At 34.3% G+C, this 21,992-nt stretch overlaps 1 protein-coding gene across 1 annotated transcript in view; it reads left to right on the forward strand.

The window, feature by feature from the left end:
* Positions 1-21,992, forward strand: part of SP1173 (major facilitator superfamily domain-containing protein SP1173) — a 199,695-nt gene that overhangs the window by 88,285 nt on the left and 89,418 nt on the right. The window contains exon 3 of the mRNA XM_085958744.1: positions 17,154-17,191. The gene's annotated coding sequence lies outside the window, so the exon portion shown is untranslated. The remainder of the gene's footprint in view (positions 1-17,153; positions 17,192-21,992) is intronic.

Consider the following 21,992-nt stretch of genomic DNA (forward strand, 5'->3'; position numbering starts at 1 on the left):
TGCGACTGAGTTGGCATGTCTCGTTTTGGAAGATTACGTCATTCTAGTCACGCAGAACATGATTCGGAATGTTCGGTGTTCGGAACATGATTCACGTTTGTCTTCAGGGGCCTTATGTTAGAACTTGCGACTTGAAGTCGCCCGGTCGACATGACGTCATATGACATCATTTTGACGTACTACCGGAGTGATAATAGCATTCGAGAAATTAACGCTACTAAAATACTGGCGTTATCCATTGTCCCCATACACAAATAGGTGTTTCAGCATAATAATATCTATGCTGAGCAGTGTGCGTTGGGCGGCTTCCCTCGAGCGTGTATTGGCCTACGTCACAATTACGTCATGTCGTCGGGTGACTTCATATCACCAGTTATAACATAGGCCTGCAGACCGTCCACAATAATGACATTGGTTGGATGAAAACGTAGCTTTTTAACCATGACGTCATGAATATGTCATGATGTATGTATATATAGATGACTGTTTCACGGACAGCCTTTGAGCTTGTCCAGATGACGCGTGTCTCGCCGCGAGTGCATGTGGATGGCTCAATGAGGTCACATGTATCTGGAATGCGCGCGAGTTTTTACGCGCGAGTCAAATCGCGTCATCTGAACAAACTGTTTGACTCATTTATGTTTCAAGCAGTGTTGCCATCTTTTTCTATGGGTGCTGATTATAATTTACAAACGTATTACTTACTGTCTTGAATCAAAACAGTCATAAACTCAAAGATGAAGTTACTTTAACTCTAACTATATAGAGGTATCACTAAATAATGTTGATAATGAAATTCTTATCCAAAGTAATAGTGTTTTTTGGATGTTTGCCAAAACTATAAAGTTGGTATACCTATATATTTTTTGCCAAAATTACTCCATCTCCTCGGTTTATAAGTGTGCATGAGTGTATACTCTACAGAGACTTATTTTGAATTGATAGCGGCTACCAAAACTCAACATTAAATATTAAGTATCTTAAATTTTGACAATTTAAATAAAAATATACACTGTCAGTAAGTACTTAATAAACTAAAGTAATAATATGTGATAAACATAAGCGAAACGAGTGTTACTGTCATGACCAAATAATGTATAATTTTGTGTGTTTTTTCTTAATCAAAGTAGTTTTACCACAGCTGTTCCTTGTGTCATTTATAATCAAATCATACATCAGTAAATAACACAAACTTATCAACTTCTTTATAATATGTTCCAAGAAGTCTATATACAAAAGAAAACAGCGCTCGAAATGGAATAGTTAACGAACCGGAGCGCTCGACAAATTTTCTGAAGATATTTACATAGTCATCAAATCGTATGTGTATTTTATAAAAAATAATGTGTCAGATTTTCTATTCTATGGCCTATATAGGTCAGACGGTCAACATATTTTTTCCACGAGACGGAGCGATAATTTTACGAATTTCACGAGCCGGAACGGCGCTCCGGTGCGTTCCGTTCCATTTCGAGCCCTGAAAGAAAAGCTAATAACTAAGCGAGATAATACTCCTTCCTAGATTTGGGTTATTGTCCCAAAAAGCCACTGGTATTATACAACTGTAATTAAAATGATATATTATTAATATCTATATAATATAATAAATAAAATATATTCACTCACGTTCTCACCGAGATAACGAAATAAGGATGATTAAAATATATTTTTATCTCCTTATTTTGCATTATTCATGGAGGAAAACACAATTTGCGTGGGCATGTCTGTCATTCACAATAATAATTTTATAATAGCAATATTTAATAATTTTCCAGCAAAATGTCAAGGTTATGATAATTGCATTATTAAATTTAATATAAGTAATATCAACATCGGTATGCATTGTCCATACTTCACTGAATCTTTTGCAATAAATAATTTTACTAACTTTAACATTTGCCTACCTGTTAAGAGTAAAATTGATATTATTTTTTTTAATTGCTGTACTTAAATAAACAATTATTAAAAATAACTCTTAATTGTTTCTAAAACAAGTAACCTACTTACTCTTATATCGAAATTATGAAATTAATTAACACAATATTTCGACTATTCCATAGTAAGGCCTTGTCCAGATCGCGCGCATTCCAGGTACATGTCACCTTATTGAGCCGTCCACATGTAATCGCCGCGTGTCAATTCTTTTGAGGTACAGGTGACCTCATTGAGCTGTCCGCATGCACTCGCGGCGAGACACGCATCATCAGGACAAGCTCTGATTTGAATAGTGATTTTAATATTATTTTCATTTAAATTCAAATTCAATAGATGGTGAACATTACAAATTAATTGAAGACGTGCACAACATAACATTTAGAAACATAAAATATTAAAACAGTATTACTTATATTAAAAAAAAAGATCAGTAGGTATATTAAGTTATTAAACAAAAGAAAAGTGGAAATACAAAAATTATAGTAAGTCGATACCTACTCGATAGTAAAGATGCATTTTGTGGACAAAATCATACGGAGTAGATACCTACGTATTGTGAACCACGATATTATATTATAAGTAACTAGATTTACCTAATAAGTAAAATAGCATTATAATATGCATTGGTTGGTATCCATGAAACTTAGCATTATTTAATATGACACAATATGTTTCATTAGTATATTACATAAATTATTATCATTTCAGTTTATCTTCTCAGTAGTTGGTACTAAGATACTTGGACTTTTTAACCTATAGTTCACTATCACTACATTGGAAACGATTAGTGAAATAATGCAATGAAAATACAGTAAATGTTGTCCAGTTTTTGGAGGAATACAGCGGCCATAGTGTATAATGGTCCACGAAGACGAATTCTGTGAAAACGCTATTTCCAAGAATAACTTCCACCACAGTGGTAAAATTAGCCAACATGTAAGAAATTTTATTTTATCTATCGTTATTCAGTATTTTAATACTACTACGAAATATTTCAACATATCGCTGCCTCGCTGTATAATTATTATTAAATACAACAATCGTTCGCAACAATATCACCAAGAATGTAAGTACCTATATAAAAAAATAACATCCGGAACCACAGAACAGATTAATAAATTGAATTGCAATATGCTATACCCCCAATACACTACATTTTGACACAGCGTTTTGAATGTGTGAGTGTCTACGAAAATTAACCACACATAGACGTACAATAATAATGTGTTGCAACTTTTCTGTGGTTGCAACCTTCAAAAATACAGAATGAGCGTCAGTGCATAAACCGAGAGCAGTTGTAAGAACGTAAGACAAGCGTATTTTTGACACGTGTTTAAGTTTATCTCATATTCTTCAACACTCCAGATCGGTTGCCTGTTACTCCACACCCGTTAGGTAGTTCAGTTACCATTATTTCTGACTTCCTTGTCCGGAACCAATAAGCCTATAAAAAACGTTTGATTAGACGCAATATTATGTTAAATTTGCAGGTGCTGGCAAAATACCTAAATAAAGCTCTCGATTTGTGATTGTGGACGGAATTTCTCAATTTAATTCGCCTTCACCTTCAATTCAAATTTCTCGAGAAATCAATAAACCAATATCTCGAATTCTCGAATGACCAGACGAAAAAAATCACAAACTCTACTTCTAATATAAAAATATGCTTATACTTATTAATTCTACATTCCGAGCACTTGTCACTCTACAACGGGCGTGTTTCAAAATTCATTTCTGATTTTGGATCTTTATTGTTCCATTACACTCATTACAGTAAAGATTTTACCATGTCTTGATATAAAAACTCGGCCACTTGCCCCCAGCGTTCGGAATAGGCAAAATGAACGCATCGAGGAGCTCAGTGGGGAGAATAAAATACGTGTTTCTATTTTTAATGAGTGGGAGATTGAGATAAAGCTAGGAGGATAGTGCCAGGCACGTCCTCGGGCGAAATGCCACCAAAAAAACAACCACAGCAATAACCATTATGTACGTACTTTTTCCACCAAGTTTAATTATTTTGATTAAGATTATAGGCAGGTATTACTTTTGGGCCGCTCTATTACGTATGTACCGGTTTTTTTATAATATGCATCATTCAGGATGGGTTGAGAATTTAACGAATACAAGTTCACCATTGAGCAAATTAAGTAAACCGATTTCAAAGTTAAATAAGCGATTGTACTAATTCACTCTCCTTTGCAGCACTGTATGTTAAAGATATAAAAAAAATATTTCAGACAAAAGTTGTAGAGAATTATTATAGTTCTACAAAATTGTTAATAAATATTTTTATCGTTGTACTTACCTACCTACTGGTGTAGAAATATTGTGGAAAACCCGGTGTTGTCCGCCATTTTCCAAGATGGCGACGTCATCTGATGTGTACGCTAAGGTTGAAGATTTCGATTTTTTTATTAGGACTACAAACTATAAAATATATTTTTAAAAAATCAGAACAATCATACTTTTTGCATGACAATGGCGCTTATTGGCCCTGCTAACACTGGCCTACTAACTGTTTTCAGAATTTTGTAAAAAAGTATTTTTCTTAAATTATGTTATCGTCACCTCAATACTATACAACTAGATAACTTGATTTTCACTTTGAATATTATTCTACATTTCCTTCAACATTATTTAACTAGGTAACTACCTACCTAAGTCAGAAGTTAATGGGAACTGTATTAATTTTGATTTGTATTAATTAACGAAGGCTCAGAGCAACCGTATACTGAGCTTCGAAAACAAAAGTTTGCGACGAATACTGGGTGTGCGGTGGTATGACTTTAGTAGCAACGAGGAGATAAGATAACCCACCAAGCAGCCTCTCATCATGCTGAAAGTGAAGAGGCGACGTTGGACCTGGCTCGGCCACGTGTTGCGGATGCCAGAAGAGAACGTCAACCTGGCCCACCTGTTCTTCAAGCCGACCGGATTCCGGCGTCCTGGAAGGCCGCTAAATACAATCTACAGAGTGTATACGGCGGATCTACGGGATGCTGGTTTGACCTGGAACGAAGCAAGAAGACTGGCGAGCGACAGGGATTCTTGGAGGCGCCGCGTGGTGTCCACATGCTCCAGTTAAGGGGCGGATATGGCAAAATAAGAAGTATTAATCTTGTGTTTGAGAATATTAGATAGATTTAAAAACCATAAATGCATCAAATAAATAAAATAATATACCTACGTATCTACAATATTTTTTCGGTTCCCAATTAGACAAGCACAAATTTCCATTTTTTTTTTTTAATAATAATTTTAGCCTAAGTTAATCAAGCAAAGTTTATATTTTAATTTTCCTAACAGTGACCAAATCAGAGTTATCTAGTTGTAGTATTGAGGTAACGATATGTACCTAAGCATTGAAAAATAATGCTATTGTATGTTCTTGTGTTCTATACAATTGTTGGTGTTTTATGTGTGTTTGGTGTTAAATTACGTTCTTGTTTATGGAATACCTACGTTTATGGAATGTAATCCAAAGTTAGGACTAAATTATTGCTTAAGTACTATTCCTGTAAAACACATCACTTGTTTGAAACCTATTTCGCCCATAAACAAGTGTGTGTGTGTGTCTGGTGGTTATTTAAAAACTGCTCCTAACTATTTTTTTAAATTATAAATAGGTATATCACCAGTATTCCTTTAATTCTCGGCCCCTCAATTGTATTTATAAATTGTGGCCGCGCGGCATAAGCGTTGGACTATAAAGCCGTGGGTCCCAGGTTCGAATCCTGGGTCTGGCAAGTACTCATATTGTTTTTCAATTTGTGTGTGTCAGGGTATGGACCTAATAGGTTGAGCAAGTGGCTGACATCCATTTCTCGTAAAAAACAAAATCTGTCAATACAAAAACCTCCACTCTGTGGAGGCCCATATGATCCTATCAGGATCGGACATGGTCGAAAAAAAAATCTACAATAATTGGTAATTTCGTAATACGGCGAAAATTTAGGTTGGTAGAAATGTTGCTCAAATTCGGGTATGTTCATGCTGGCGGATACGCCGGAACCCAAAAATTCTTTATTGAAATATCAATCATATCAACATAACCTACAATTTTATTATTCACGTCATTGCGATTGCAGCATGCGGTAAAACAAAAAAATGGATGTTACTACTAGCTGCCACTAGCCACTCTATATTTAATTTGACAGCTCGCGGGGAACTATAAATCAAAGCGGCGGCCGTGACGTAATTATTTTTCAAAAGAGTCGGATCTTGCATCTCTATTCTCTGTATATGTAAAATTGACGTACTCTATCTCGCTCTAAAAGTTCACACAGCCAAGAGAGGGGCTGTTTAAAGATAGCACTTTTTGACAGTTCAGAAGGTTACCTTATTGTAATAATAATAATAAACTGCCTGAATACAAACAGTGATAAATGTGATATATTTATTACATACAGCTCTTTTTGGATGTATATCCTCGCAGGAGTTCCGTTTACTGGAGCGAATGGGTGCCCTGTCACCACCGCAGACGGAATTTTCATACTAAAACATTGGTTAAGATGGATTATTGATCGATAGTTATTTTAAAAAATGCAATCGTATTTGTTTTCTTGCTGCAAAACCTTGATTGAAAAAGTCCATTTGCAAATCTGTGTTTGAATGTTGTCAGTGTTTGGTTAAAAACTCTCATGTCTTTATCAACACATTCATCATTTAAATTTAAAAATAAAGTAAGTATTGTAATCAAATGTTTTTTCGTTTGTGCAATGACTTCATCCTGCCATTTTATGCAACCGCGAGACAGTCATGGCTGGCGACAGTGAAAAGAGATAAAAAATAATATATATTTATATAAAACTCACATCTGATCGCCGTTCACAATCTCCCTCTCTCTGTTTACATGTTTCAGTTGGGTGATCAACAAGTTGGCTACGTGACCGAAATAAACTTTCAAATAAAATTTCTTGGCGACGGAAGTCCTTAGGCCTGATTATTTACGATAATCTTTTTATTAGGTAGGTAAATTAAAAGTTTTCCCACCACTATAATCAAAACTGTTATATTTTTTTAACTGTTCCATGTTGTCGTTGACAAAAAAAGGCCAATTGTACACTTCTGTGCTTATGTGAAAGCCGGTCGCCAGAGACATAAACTGAAACCAGTTTTAGCTTATGACTAAATGATGGTCAGGCCATAAAAGCCAAGAAATACAAAGCCACTTGAATGTCCTCGAATTTTACCAATATTAAGTGCACGCTTCATTTACGTGACAAACTTTAATGCATATCATTATTATACAGACGTCTTAAACGTTTATCTCATATTTTTCCACACCCGATAGCTGTACATTCTAACAGCTACAGTCAGAAGGCAACCCATTTCCTTTATTTTTGTATTCAATGGTGCGTACAATACAATACAAATAATAAAGTATACAGTATAGAATTTTATCATCCCATAATGATTGCGGTTTTATTGTAAATAAAACTATTTGGTGTCTACAAAAAACCACAAATAACACGATCTTAATACTATATAACTATTTTTTGCTTATTTTAAAATGCTAGAACTGACAGGAAACACGTCGTGAAGTTGGCAACGTTGATTCTACACAATCACAATTTTACTTTACTCTGAACTTGAATATTATAATAGAATAGTAATAGCGTCAAAGAGTATGCCAATACTTTCATATACATACGGGTAGGAGGTACAACGTAGGGATTGCAATACCGAATGAAAATATCAATACCGGTTTTTCGGTATTTCTTATTGAATACCGGTATTAATACCGGTATTAGTTTAAAAAAACAGAAGTAATTACTATAATATATATGCATATAACAGTAAGCTACAGCTTTTACAGCTAAAACCTACCTACCTACCTCATTTATTATGTTGACATTTAAAAATATGTATTGATCGTAATATTGTAGAAATGGTGATTTTACAACGTTTTTATTAGCTCGTATTCTTATTTGTCCGGTACAAATCTTGCAATCAATTTTTAACTAACTTCCCGACTAGCTAGACATTTGAAACTTTTAGAATATATCAGAACACGATGCCAATGCATTTTTAATACTTTTAGCCTTCTTTAAGTAGAGTTGAATTCATTTTCAGTTACATCTGTTTTGTATGAAAAGTTATTTCGGAAGAAATCCGTAATCCAATCCACTATTATTGGTTACTAGGGGCTGGGGTCCTAGCAACTAAATTATTAATATATACGTACGTTACTATAGAAATCAAAATGACATTTCAGTATTATTTCTGGCAAGTCAAGTTTATATGATTCAACAGAAAATTTAAAACGTTGTATATAAAGAGTTCTTATCTTGTAATTATTTACAAATAATTTGAATATATTGATAATTTTAACAAACTAAATCCCCCTAAAAGGCTGGTTCATTGAGTGCAAAGATGTGCGACTGCAGGAAAAGCTACTTCAAAATTCAATGCTTAATTTTATTATAGAATAATTGATTGATATTATAGATTAATTATTGAGAAAACATCCGTGACAATATTTGTCACGGATGTTTTCTGTTTCGAAATAATATTATGTTGTATATTTATCGCGACAATTTTATAAATATGTATATTATTTGATGCATTTTGTTTTATTATTATTTCACTTCTGTTAGATTCAGTATATTTGCATTTTAGCACCACATAACTTATACTACACTCAATTTAATAGGCGATGCAGTAAGTACAAAGCAATGAAGATATAACATTAAATTCATCTTTAAAAACGTAAACGAGCGTGGTTTCTTAAAACTGAAAATTCCGGTATTTTGGATTTTTAAACCCGGTATTTTGGTATTGATAAATACTGGAATACCGGTTTCGAAATACCGGTATTGCAATCCCTAGCACAAAGGTAGCATTGCGATGAAATTGTTTTATTTTCATGTAAATAAATTTTATTCGTGTTTGAAAGAATTATTTATATTGCATTTTAAAAATATGCCTTCAATGCTTCTTTAATTCCATAAGTTATAATTTGTACAGGATACATAAAACAAAACGACAGTGTGTATCTACTATTTTGTTACAATAAGTCACTTGGGCGAAATTAAGTAATTTAATTAGCATAATGTAACCTTTTCATAGCGATCTTTTTACATCGTTTTTCTTAGCTTGTATTCTTATTTGTCCGGTGGTTCTTTCTCCGGTACAAATCTTGCAATCGATTTTTAACTAACTTCCCGACTAGCTAGACATTTGAAACTTTTAGAATATATCAGAACACGATGCCAATGCATTTTTTTAATACTTTTAGTCATCTTTAAGTTGAATTGAATTTATTTTCAGTTAATTCTGTTTTGTATGAAAAGTTATTTCGACACCATTATTGGTTGCTAATCGGATTGTTCTAGCAACTAAATTATTAATATATACGTGCGTTACTATGGAAATCAAAATGAAATGTCAATATGCTAGTCAAGTCAGGTTTATAGGATTCAACAGAAAATTTAAAAACGTTGTATATAAAAAGTTCTTTTTATCTTGTAATTATATTAAATCCGTTAACGTAGTGTTGGATAAAAAAAATAAACCATTGCCAAAGTTTCAAATAAATTTGTAAATACATAATCATATGAAAATATACATTAAGTACCGCATTTATTATATCCTAGGTCCTAGATACAGTATATTTATTAGTATTAAAAAAATAATAATATAAAATAAATATGCAGCAGCCGAATAAAAAAATCATACAGGAATGGCGCTATTATTAATTATTAGGTACTTTTAATGTTTTTTTTAATTAGTAGGATTGAGAAGATCATGTCTCTCCACGACTCGAAACCATATTATAATTATCTTGTTTTCCCTTATTTCTAGCGGTCTATGATGCGAAAACAGTGCTAAATTTGTGAATAACAATTGGACTTTCATTTTATAGATACGTAACTACCGGTGGCATGCAGTCCTATAGATGTTGTAGATGCATCATAGATAGGCGCACCCCTTAATAGTCCAATGATATTCATATTATATAGCATAATATATTTAAATGTTTCTCGTTTACGAAACACGTCTTTTGAAGAGCATCCCTCATTTCAAAAGTTACCACATAACACTCGTAAATACGCGTCGGTGTCGAGGGGTGGAGGTAGGCTACTAAGATTATACATAAAAATGGTGCACACTAAATTTATTCAGCCAATACTTATTTGTTTTCGTTGAATTAAGAATACATATTATTACAGATGGTGTTGGTTAGTTTTATTTTTTAAATCCATTAAGCTCTGCCTACGCAAAACCATAATCGATAAAAAAACATTCTTCTATCTATAAAGTATCTTTAATGATGTATGATTTAATGGCGTAATTTTAAATGTTTTATAGATTACAGAATATTTTGTCGATTATCTACATGGCTTGGATTGCGCAGGATTTAATTGAATTAATAAAACAGCAAACACTTTCAAATTGTAGTTTTATGCCGTGTCCACATTGGCAACAAGTCATAATTTCTTATGAAGTTTAGTATATTATACACTACTTATTTCGGATCTTAACAGCCTTCCTCCATCCTTCGCCACTGATGCGTATACTGTATCTAATAATGGACATTCAGTTTTAAATGGGATATTTATACATTTAGATTTTAGAACATCGTTAATGTTTTCTTAGCATATCAACATACTAATATAACCACAACACGATTAATTATGTTAGCGAGGAAGATTGAGAAAGCTTCTAAAATAAATTGTTTTTGTTCAGCGCCTATCACCAAAGTTAATTCTAAATGTGAAGACAATAATGAAGTACCACTCTCGTATACATTAAATTTGTCTATTTCAACTCAGATAATGAATAGGTTTAAAGTAGTTATTTAGTTTTGTATTGCATTGTATATTCCCTCGGGGCCTCCTAGAATAACATCAAGAAATTAACCCTCTCTCGCGAGGGGCCACCTGTTATTTAAAAATACCACTTTAATTGGTAGAATGAGATGTTTTCAATTTAAAATGGCTTCCAGATAGCAGACTATCGTGATAATAATTTAACCATGATGACATTTTGTTCACCAGCCGCCTAGCTCTCTTGTCTAGTTTATTTATTGCCATGGCCGTATTCAAATTTTACTGAAATATGGTCACCACATTTATTTTATTTTTTTATTACGATGTTCCTAATATCAGTTAAGTAATTAAGTTTTTTTTAAACTATTGTGTAACTATATACAAACAAATAAATCATTTTTATTCTGAACATAAATAACTGTGTAAAAAATAACGTACATACGTACGTCTTCTTTATATTATAATATCAAATGAATATTAATTGTATGTAAACATTGGAAACCATTTTACCCTGTTTATGCTACTTCCGTAAAAACTTCCGTAAAAAAAAATTCCGACCATGTCCGATCCTAATAGGATCATATGGGCCTCCACAGAGTAGAGGTTTGTATTAACATATTTTGTTTTTTACGAGAAATGGATGTCAGCCACTTGCTCAACCTATTAGGTCCATACCCTGGCTCACACACAAATTGAAAAACAATATGTGTACTTGCCAGACCCAAGATTCGAACCTGGGACTTAGTCCTAGTCCAAATGTGTAATATTATCTATTAAATACGCAAGTACGACGACTGGCAGTATTAAAAATATTTCAATGTCTTACCGCGAAAACGATTTTCTTGCCATGTCAATAAAAATATACGAATCTAATGTACCTTAATATATTTGATTAACTATTTTTATTTTAGGAAGTTCAAGTTAGTTACAACAAAAAATCTTGGAGTGATCCGTGACGTCGGTTAGTACGAGGGTGGGTCAATAAGTCCTTAGAAAAGCCGACAGGTGGCGCGACTAGTACTGTAAGCGGTTTGTTTTCATGCAGCGGCACTACCGATTCAGTATGCTGCGAAGTTTCAATCAGATTGGTCGGGTTGTTGTGTGTTTCTCGTACATTTAAAAAAAAAAAGTTGCTTGTGGAAAATGGAAAAATGGAAAATGGAGAAAATTGAGTTTAGAGCTGTTATTAAACATTTCACGGCATATCTGCTCCTTCACTTGCAACTATTTATAACTGGTTAAATGAATTTAAACGTGGTCGTACATCAACAAAGGATGAACCACGCTCAGGACGTCCTGTAGAAGTGACTACACCAGAAATGATCAATAAAATCCACGATATGGTGTTAAGTGACCGAAGATTAAAGTTGAGTGAGATAATTGAGGTTACAGGGATCTCAAAAGGTAGCGTCATTTCTATTTTACATGACAAATTGGGCATGAAAAATATTTCTGCAAGATGGGTGCCGCGTTTGCTCACAGTCGACAATAAACGCAATAGGGTGGTGGCCTCTAAAGCCCTGTTGTCGCTCATGCAACGCAATCCGGATGATTTTTTTCGTCGCTTTGTGACTGTAGATGAAACATGGATACACCACTATACTCCCGAGACGAAAGAACAGTCAAAGCAGTGGATTGCGAAGGCAAACCATGTCCAAAGAAGGCGAAAACTGTGAAATCAGCTGGTAAGGCTATGGCTACTGTATTTTGGGATGCACGTGAAATTATTTTCGTTGACTATTTGGAAAAAGGAAAAACAATAACAGGGGATTATTATGCATCTTTATTGGACCAGCTAAAAAACAAAATTGAAGAAAAACGGCCTCATTTAAACAGGAAAAAAATCCTCTTTCATCAGGACAATGCCCGTGTTCACACATGTTTACGATCAATGGCTAAAATTGAAGAATTGAAGTTCGAATTGGTCGACCACCCACCGTATTCGCCAGATTTAGCCCCCAGTGACTTTTTCCTTTTCCCAAACTTAAAAAATTGGCTAAGTGGACGACGTTTTTTTTCAAATGAAGAAGTCATCGATCGGACAAATGCTTATTTTGAGGACCTTCCGAAAACTTATTTTTCTGACGGTTTAAAAAAAATTGAGAAACGTCTAACCAAGTGTATTGAGCTCCAAGGAGATTATGTTGAGAAATAAAAAAAAAATACAAAAAAAAAACTGTTTTAATGCTTTTTTCTAAGGAATTATTGACCCACCCTCGTAATTAAAGTACCTATCTACTTTGATTTAAAATACAAAAGCCGATCGCCAATAGTAGCTCAATTTGGAAAGCATTTCAGTGATTATTAAAAAGGCATTAGTTAAAATTTGTCACAACTAAATATGACTCCTTTAGCATGGTGATTATATGTGCATGGTCGCGATATCCGAGATTCAGGTTTGATTCCTGCGGGGAGTCTTACTTTTTACAAAAAGATTTTTTCTATTGGTTAATACCTGTATTTTCTCAGAAGTGTTTTCAAAATAATGTGTCTACTGTAAATGTGTACTTATACTATATTCACAATGAGTAAATATACATATTCCGTTAAACACTATTTAAAGTTAGTATTAATTATTAATTTGTAATTATTTAATTGTGCCGTTACCATATTTATTGTAAAATCAGAAAGAGCAAATCGAAAATTTTAAACTTTTAATTGACGTGTTATTCTTTTTTTAACTTAAGATTTGTATGGATCTCGGGCTAACTAAACCTATTAGAATTAATCAATAAGTTCGCATCTCCATTTTAGGACATAATATATTAATTAAAGTTACGTCCTCGCTCAAGCAATCAATATAATTATTATATGACTTATATGAGTGCATCTACCCGCTACCGGGTAGTTAAGTTACATTTAAAACATATATTCTGTATATTTCCCCTAATGAGATCCATATCGTTCCGATAATAGGCTCCCAGCGAGATACCATAACCCTTTGTTTGGAACCGAAAGCACTTAAATAAATTCTTCACGTTTGTTACCGCATTCCAAATTTTCATCTGCATTGTAGAATCTCGGAGATGGGGATATAATCACCACAGAATTCTCTGACCCAAAATAACACTAGTCTTAACTTTTTTTTGTAAATAATATGGAAGTCTGTTCAACCTCTTAGTTCCTAAACTTTCGACATCTGTGTACCCCTTCTATAATTTTCGTAACACTGAGTATCCCTCGTCAAAAAAAATATATAATAAGCACATACTTTAATAACAATCAAAATATATTAATTTTTTCCTTTCCTATACTTATAAACAAAAAATTAATAAAAGAAAAATAAAATTCATTCATAATAAAATATAAATAAAAGTCATATTATAAATAACATTCATTATAAGCAATGAGAAGGATGAAATTGTTAATGTTCAATTCAATTCAATTCAATTCATTTATTTTTTAACATATTGTGGACATTACAAATTATAAGTTTAAGACGTTCACAACATGACATTTAGAAACAAAGATATATAAATATAACAGTATTACATAAAAAAAGAGATATATCAGTAGATGAATTAGATAGGTACAAGGAAGTACACCGGATGAGCTAAGCAGACCCTATTTTAAGATTTTATAAAACAACATCCACCTAAACTCATTATCACGTAGGTGGAATATATCAACACCCGAAGCAATTTCGTTGAACATAGTTATCACTCTCCCAATTGGCATTACCAGTGGCAGGTTGGTTCTGCACCTTGGGAGAATAAACAACTGGTGGTCTCTATTTCTAAGATAGTTATCAGGGACACACAGGTCAACACTGCCCAGAATGGCAGAGTTCTCATTTATACCTTGTAGAAGTCGAAAAAAATACGTAGCTAAATAAAGATTTCTTCTAAATTGCAGACTGCAGTATGTAAGCATGCCTAAGAGTAGTATCCATACAACCTCAAGTAAAGGAGTCTCAAGAATTTCTTCTGTACCCTCTCCACCATAAGGCCATACTTCAACTGGTGCGGTGCCCAAACAATAGACCCACTCTCAAGTCTGCTTCGAACTAAAGAATTAAATAAAAGTTTTAATACCGTAACATCTGAAAAGACCCGGGAAGTACGCATGACGAAGCCCAACATTTTAAGCGCTTTGTTACAAATGGTAACTATATGGCTAATAAATGTCAGTTTACTCTCAAACGTAATGCCAAGATCCCTTACAGATGATATTCGTGACAGAACTCTGCCATGCATCGAGTATTGGAAAAACAACACTTTTGAGGCTCTGGTAAACGATAAAAGATTGCATTTATCAATATTGAATTCTAGTTTGTTACGCCTGCCCCAATTTAATACATTATCTATATCAAGTTGGAGCTGACCACAATCGTCCAAGGTGACAACTTCCAAAAAGAGTTTCAAGTCATCAGCGAACAACAAAAACATAGCATTTTTTATTACCAATGCTATGTCATTTATAAAAATCGTGAACAGCAACGGCCCTAAGTTTGAGCCCTGGGGGACACCAGAAAATGTGTAAAAGGTCTGTGACTGATAAAGGCCGTACGATACGTATTGTTGACGGTTCCTAAAATAACTCCCGAATAGTTTCAAAAATCGATCCCACAAACCAATAAGTTGGAGTTTTTCCATCAGGATGTCATGATCGACCTTGTCAAATGCTTTCGAGAAGTCATTGTAAGAACAGTCAACCTGGTGGCCTCTATCCAGTGCCGATGACACATAATCGGTAAATACCATCAGGTTAGTTTCCGTTGATCGGCCTGCTCTAAATCCATGCTGTTCATTTATTATGAATGACTCAAGAGAGACAGATCATCATAATTTGGTTCCCTGGTTGTTAATTTCAATCTGAGATGCGGTTCCACATCCAAAAGCCTGTTCCTTTTTTTGACTTAATGTCTACAAATGCTGAAAAAGCAACTTCACATAGATATGAAGTTGGAAAAGGCAAGATGTATTTCAGGACTCTCTGTTAAACTGGATGCATATTATGTTGAATTCGCAACCAGAATGATGTTAAAGTACACTCCTTATATTTATTTTTTAAGAATCCGTCTGAAGCCAATTCCAACAATTACTCTTCTTCCGCATGCGATAAACCTTCAAGCATGGATGTTGTATTGATGTCGTAATGCATGTTGCACCAGGCGTAGCCAAAGCCCGGTGCAGCGCGTACCCCCACTAAACTCTTCCCTTACCCCAGGGGATACGCGTACCACTCTTTGGGAAACACCTAAGGCTTAGGAGATACATAGATCTATATATAAACCTACTACGATATAACCTAAGTATTTCTTATTTTCTGCATTTTGCTAGAAATTATCGCGTGTTTTGTAAAACACTTACGTATTTAATTTATCGCGTCAAAGGTCCGTTTGGTCTTCTGCTATCTTCTCACACCCCAGGGATAAATACCAAGTTTATTATTTACCCAACATCCGTTCGCAACAACGTGCCGTGCATTCTGCAATTTTCATCGTTTTAATCAACTGGAGCATTATTTTATAATAAGTTTACGTTCCACATTTTATGTAATAATATTTGCGTTGACTTAATGTAGTCATTCCTAATCGTTTTGTATGGCGGAACATAATATCAGGATACCTTTATTTGGCCCACAAAAAGGCCCCGAGGGATAAATTTTAATGTTTAATGTGTAACTAAACTATTGGATGAATGTATCAAAATATATCAATTGAAATTGTTATATACCTATACATCCAATCCAAACGTAACGTATTAGCGTCGGAGGCGTAAATTGTTATACACATTTGTCAAAAATGAACGGGCAGAATAATATATCACAACTAACAATAAAAAATATAAATCAATCCTGCAACTTTAACGTTAACGTGCATATTTCAACGCTTTGATATAATTTCTTTTATTTTGTTAACTGTCAGTTCATGGTGGAACTGCATTGTAATAGATTAGGACCGGGATTAAAAGTGGAATAAGTACCACAAAAAATTGCGTTTTATTTAATAAAAAACAACAATGCTTTGATATAAATTAATTCACCGGTGTGTAATAAATAGCTGGCGACATTCAATACTTCATTGCTAATTAGTAATTACTACAAAAAAATCATCACAAGTAACAGCGGCACACCCACTAAAACGTCGGGACGTTGAATTTAGACCCGCTATAAACCGTACGGGGATGTAGCGAATCAAGAGGCAATGGTCCGATGTTCTGGTAGGCGAAGAACAACACTCTCGTTTCTTAAATAATAGTTATGGCACTTGAAACTATATTTCATCGTTTCAATGTTTAATAATAGGTCACATTGAAGATTTTTTTAAAACTATATTATTAGGTACCAGAATGGTTATAGCTTTTTTTGCAAGCTTCCGCGAATTCTAGGGATCTACGGAGCCCGATTGAAAAACACTGCCTTAATGAATACTATTATGAAGCTTTTCCCTATGTTCTTCCAAGTATTTTAATATTATTCTTTTGTTTTCTTTTTCAGTTGCAAGTTGCCGTTTGAGTGGATCACATTTAATTAAGGTAAGCATCTGAAATACTATGAAAACATTTTTTTCATTAATTACATTTAAGTTATTGCCAACTAATAGCCAGGGCTGCATGAGCTATAACTGAGGCTCCCCAAATTGGTGAGGGCTCTAGGCCCTGATAAGTACCTACATTGAAAATATCCTCGAAAACACCTTGAATCTACGAAAAAACCCCGCGTTGATGAATTTATGCATTTATGGGATCCAAAGTAACAATCTTGTAAATGTATTGTCAATTGAATTTTTGTTTTGATAGTGCCTAATTATTTCTACTCGCACAAGCCTAGTACAGACCAAGATACATCTGTCGGTGAACAAATAAACATTGTATTAAAACTGTTCGCAAACATTTGTAATATAAGAACATTTTATTATTTTTATACAAATGTTTTTGTTTATGATAAACAAGTCATAATTTATTGTGGAGGAGATTTTTAGTGCTTCGTCACAAGTAGCGACACGTGATCAGGTATAGATTTGATTAAATCGCGCAAATGTTTATGGTGTGGACTGTCCAAACTACAGTTAATTAGGTAGTAGTGTTTGCAAGTGTGGGTGTGTGTTAAGTTCTGATGTTTACAGATAGTTGGGTAATTATCGTTTCATGGACAATATAATGTTGGTTTAAGTTTAAACTAAACAACGCAAGGTAATTCCATAGTAAAAGTATGTTTAAGAAAGAAAAAAATGTAAGATAGTGACTATTCTAGAATAATCAAAATTGGTAATTTTATAAAAATAAATAATATGTAGCGATTATACCACTCAGCATTACAAGTGTGACACACTTCAATATTTACGTTTTGTTGTCAAAACAAAACAAGTAGCAGAAGCGATAGTCAGCATTTCCTCAATCATAGCTAGATCAATAGTGTGTATTATGATTGCGAAAATGTCTCTTGTAATGTATGGACTGCATTTGTATAAATAGTAAGGACGATCCGTAACTCGTCACTCGGCTCACTACTCATCAGGAGTCCGGTCACTCGACGGAGCCAACCGTCATTCCACTTCGGTCCAATTTCGCGGTCCTACTAATCTCTCGTTAACATTAGTCTCGTCAGTACATTCGTACCCGCGATTATAACATCACTCTATCATCGACTGACTACGACTTTATCCGCCACACATCTCATTCTCACCAGTCAGGGACGGCTCTAGTAAAGGAGCAAAGTGTGCAGTGCACTCCCGTCATAGATTAAATAAAAATATATAGGTAATATAAAACCCCCATGTATTCAGAAAAATGCGATATCGAAAACTTATGCGAAATCACTCATTTTAAATTCCGCGCGTTTTCGAACAATGGTGACGCAAGCGTTTCAACACTTCGCCTCAGCCACCCATACACACAAATGTCGAAAAAACAATGTCGATGAGACGCGACCAATACACACGTAATAATTCCATCGATGCAGGAGCATTATTCGAAGTGTTCCTTGAATTTACGCACATTTTTCACGCATACATTTATAGCGGACAACCACAGCGACAAAAGAAATGAAGCTTGTAGAATCAAAATCACCAAAGTTCTATAAGACTACATGAGTCTTCGTTGGAAACGATGTTTTTCATATTCTTTTCATTTCAAGTACAGTGCACCGGCCGAAAGCACACACACATAAGCTAGTCATTTGGACTTTATACACAAACCTCACAAACCAATATGAATATTCCTACATATAACTCAGGCGACGCGTCGAGGTACAGTTGGAAGCCTAATTATTATAATGAAATGACGAACTTCATGTCGATGCATATTGTGTCAAAAATATAATCATATTCACGACTGTGAGTTTGGTTGATATAGTCTATGGGTTGATCGTTCGACAGTTGGGTTTATAATATAGATTTAATAGTATTTACAATGAGTACCGTGTATTCAGTTGCATATATTAAGGACAATCGTCACGATTTTTCCAAACGAATTGATATTAAAGTGGCAGGCCGTCCTTTGCCATGTATAAATTTAATTCAAAAGTGTACAGTGAAATCGAAGATTGTTAATCGGAAATTTAATGTGCAAATGTATTCAAAAACACAATGGCTTTGCGGATGTAATATTCTTAATACCCTATTTTGTTTTCCGTGTCTGTTGTTCGGCGGAGATGTTAACTGGACGGTCCATGGGATTCAAGACTTGGTCCACCTGTCAGTAAAAATCAAAAAACACAGTGGTTCAGAAAAACATATTTTAAATGAAATGCAACTTGCAGTCTTGGGAGAAATAGATATACGTTCACAATTGGATGCAGGGTACCGTTTATCTGTGAAACAATTTAACGAACGTGTTGACAAAAATCGTTATATTTTATCCAGATTGATTGACTGTGTGAAGTTCTGTGGTGCATTTGAATTAGCTCTTAGAGGACATGATGAATCTGCAGATTCAAATAATCCAGGTGTTTACCGAGGGCTTATTGACTTTGTCTCGGAAATTGACATAGCCATGAAACAGCATTTGGAGAGCAATAGTGTTTTTAAGGGTACGTCAAAAACGATTCAAAATGACATTTTAGATTCGATTCTAGAGGTGTGCCGTAACGAAATTAAAAATGAAATATCACAAAGCAAGTTTGTAGCTATACAAGCAGATGAAACAACGGACATATCTACTACAGAACAACTTGTTTTGGTCATAAGGTATGAACTACGCGGACAGATACATGAACGATTCTGGAAATTTATGACGCCGAAAAACCACACTGCGGCAGGTTTTGCATCTGAAATTTTGAAAGAACTAGAAGTTCTCGACATTAAACAAGCACAACTAATTGGCCAGAGTTATGACGGCGCATCCGTGATGAGTGGCCGATTAGGTGGTGTACAGGCTTTGATAAAAGCTTCGTATCCACACGCACACTTCATACATTGTTATGCACATCAATTGAATTTGATAATGGAAAGAAGTGTTTCAGCTAACACCATAGTCCGAAACTTTTTTGCTAATTTACGAGCGTTTCCAATTTTTTTTTCGAGGTCTGCGAAGCGAACTGATATCTTGAAAGAAATAGTTCATAGAAAAATACCAGCAGCACCAACAACGAGGTGGAATTTCAATATAAGAACAGTTACTGTTGTGCATACTTATCGCGATCAGTTAAAAGAGTGCATGGAACACATTTTAGAATCTGAAAATTTAGACGCCGATACCATTAATCAAGCTGGAATGTTGTTACGGTATTTAAACGAAGACAATTTTAACTATTGGTTAGATTTCTTTGCCAAAATTATGCCAAACTGTGATATACTTTTTAAACAACTTCAATCGAGGTCAAAGGACGTGTTGGAGATAAATATGGACATTGAACACTTTACGCGTGCTATACAATGTATTCGTCAAAATAATCATATGTCACAAATTCAACCATCGAAAAAACGTCGTCCCAATGATTTACCTCATTCTGTAATATGCAATGAAGTATGCGACATTATAGTGAACCAAGCGAAAGATCGTTTCGAATATAAAGGTCATTTAGTAATAGCCAAATTGTTTTTTAGTGAAAAGTTCCGGGATTATCATACAAATTTTCCAACTACAGATTTTAATACGGTAACCACATTATACGACATTATTGACAAATTTAAACTTAAAAATGAACTAATAGTCTTATACAGTAGAGAAGATTTCTACGTTACTGATGGAGCATTGTCGATACTTCAACTTTTCACTAATAATAATTTACTGGAAGTATTTAGTGAAAGTGTTACCCTATTAAAAATAATTTGTACAATTCCGATGACTTCAGTGGAAAGTGAGCGTTGTTTCTCAACTTTAAAGAGGGTTAAGTCATTTTTGAGAAATACCATGTCTCAAGGCAGGCTAAATGCTCTTGCGATGCTTAGTATAGAAAAACAATTGATATCGTCAATACCAGACTTTAATATTCGTGTTATTGACGTGTTTTCAAAATCCAAGGATCGGAGGATGGACTTCTTGCATAAATAGGTGAGTCTTTTTTGCACTCCCTCATATTCTTGTTACCGGCCGCCACTGCTCACCACATGTTATAATTTTTATATATTAATATATGTAATTGACTTCGGTAAACATAAATTAAACTTTGATCAAAGAAATAGGCTAATCAACTGTCTAGCACTTCAATTACATAGGTACATATACCATTTCGCGTTGATTCGACCACATAATCAAAATTTAGAAACGTTTTTCTATTTGAATTGTAAGGCATTGAAAGATTTCCATACTTGCACAATTTTAATTACTGTATTCGAAATTACGAAATTACGAAATTTGAAACATTTACGAAATCCCTTATTGTTAACATGCAACGTAAAGAGGCGTATATATAGAGTGCAAAAGCCGCCAGGTGACTTAACCCTGGCATTTCCCTCTTAGGAGGAGAGTGAATTGAAAAAATAAAATGCGAGTTTCGTGCCCTCAATAGCACCCTGGGCAATAACTACATTGCCAACTTCACTACGCTGAATTGATTCTACGCACGGCATATCTAAATGCAGGCGCGGATTCACGTAATGTTTTGCTCATTATGATTTTATGTGTTATGTGAATCCTCCAAAAGTTTTAATTCGCACAACTTTCTTTACACTGTATTTTAAATTCGAAACGTTCGTTGCTTTATCTGGAATTTGGATAAGTATATCAATTGAATGGGTAGTCTTGTATTTGCGTTCTATATCGTGTATAAAAACAATGAATAAAAAGATTTACAGCGATTACTAAATAACTGACTTTACTCTACAACGCTCCAGCATCGGAGAATAGGACAAACACACAGTTGCGACATTTTCCCTCGATCGAGCGTCACGTCCTG

The sequence above is a fragment of the Rhyacophila brunnea genome, unplaced genomic scaffold (genome assembly GCF_057557595.1).
Source record: "Rhyacophila brunnea isolate RB1 unplaced genomic scaffold, BYU_Rbru_1.0 scaffold_8, whole genome shotgun sequence".
NCBI classification, from domain to species: Eukaryota; Metazoa; Arthropoda; class Insecta; order Trichoptera; family Rhyacophilidae; genus Rhyacophila; species Rhyacophila brunnea.